The sequence below is a fragment of the Etheostoma spectabile genome, unplaced genomic scaffold, assembly GCF_008692095.1.
Source record: "Etheostoma spectabile isolate EspeVRDwgs_2016 unplaced genomic scaffold, UIUC_Espe_1.0 scaffold453, whole genome shotgun sequence".
In the NCBI taxonomy this organism is placed as follows: Eukaryota; Metazoa; Chordata; class Actinopteri; order Perciformes; family Percidae; genus Etheostoma; species Etheostoma spectabile.
In genome coordinates, this window is record NW_022605611.1 from 205656 (window position 1) to 207616 (window position 1961).

The following is a 1961-nucleotide window of genomic DNA, read 5'->3' on the forward strand; positions in this document are numbered from 1 at the left end:
TTTCGTATATTGTGGACTAACCAGAACCTTTGCCAGACTAGGTCTGGCAAAGCCGAGACTAGGATTTTTCCCGGAAGGGGTTTGCGGGCAAGCTGATGTTGGTGAAGGGGCCGTTGGTGAGGATGTTTGAAGATGAGGAATGGAGCAGATGAAACAGGCGACCGCCCTTCAGGCCCGACGCCAGGTACGAGTGTCCGGCTGCCGGGTACCAGCCGGTGGGGTGTAGGATCACTGGTGGCGCTCCAGAGCGATCAGCAACCAGAGAGAAGACGGACAACGGTCACGGACATGCACTGGATGAAGGGAGTCACCGGCACAGAGCCGGGGAAAAGGGGTTTATCCTCGATGTTAATGTCCCTTCTTTTAGCAACAACATCAGGTCTGCCACGATTTTTGGTTCACAATACATTCTGTTCCCTGCGAACCTGAGAAACGGGGACAATTGATATTTCTAACCAATATCAACTCACAAAAAACCACTCAAGATGATTGGACAATTTTGATCACCAACATCTTTCCGGAAATTTAATTAAAGCTAAAAAAAATAAATAATACAGAATCAGCATAAAGTGGAATTTCAAAATAAAAAGGTCAGCCTAGAGATGATACGTATATCCATGGTTTCTGTTAGCACCGATGATATGGATCGTTGATCCAATTGATAAATTTGATCCAATCAATGTTCATTACATCCCATATGCGAGTGCTGCTTTTATGTCTGTGTGGGTGTGGTGTGTTGCACTTGCATGCGTGTGTGTGTGTATGCTGTCAGTACGCTGGCTGGACCCAAGTGCAGCACTCCCATCAACGCTCCTTCTTGGTCAAAGAGCCCTCCATCCACATCCTGGTGGGTTGTTTGTGTCCTGGTCTTGTTGAAACTACATGATGGTCCACCGAAACTCAAACTGGACGGGAGGCGTTCGCTGCAGGATGCTCTGGTAGCCATCTGGGTTCGTGTGCTTCAATTTGGAATAAATCCCCAACATTGTCACGCACAAGCCCCCCCCCACCATCACACTCTCCTCCTCCATGCTTCACGGTGGAACCAGGCACGTAGGATCCATCCGTACACCTTTTCTCCGTCCACAAAGACACGGCGGTTGGAACCAAAGATCTCAACCTGGACGCATCAGACCAGCGCCCAGTTTTTTCCACTGTCTAATGTCCATTCTTGTGTTTCTGGCCCCAACAGCACCTCTTCTGCTTGGTTCCTGTCCGTAGCCGTGGTTTCCTAGCTGCTATGAGTACCATGAATGCCTGATCCGTCTCCTCTTACCAGTTTTGCTAAGAGATGTTCTTCTGCTCAACTCTTGGGTGCTATCATCTGGTCTCTAATCTGAGCTGCTGGAACTTGTGATTTCGAGGCTGGGGCTCAGAGGACGTCATCCTAAGCAGCATAGGGAAACTCTGGGTCTTCCTTTCCTTTCCCTGGGGGGTCCGCTATTGAGCAGTTTTGTTGTAGCGCTTGATGGTTTTTGCGACTGCACTTGGGAAACGTCAAAGGTTGCACAATTTCCCGGACCAACTTCCGTCATTTCTTAATAATAATATGGGATTCTACCAGTACGTCAACAGGCGTCGGCTGTGTATCAACCTGAACTTCTGCCCAACACACTGATGGTCCCAACTCCATAATAATAATAACCTCCTAATAACCCTGACGCAGCCCACCTTGGGGGGGGGGGAACCATTTCAGGGACTGACCTCTTGAAAGCTCATTGAGAAAACACCAATGGTTTGCTCAGCACTATCAAAAATCAAAGGGGGGGGGGGGGGGGGGGGGGGGGACTTTGAAGCGACTATTATATAAGACTTGTTTTTCCAGTTGTATTTCTACTTTTTTATTAGTCCCATACTCCAACAGATTCATTCATAGTTTTGATGCTTCAGTGATAATCACATGGAAAAAGTCATGAAGAGTAAGGAAAACGCAGCAACTCGTTTCCAACACAACGTCATGC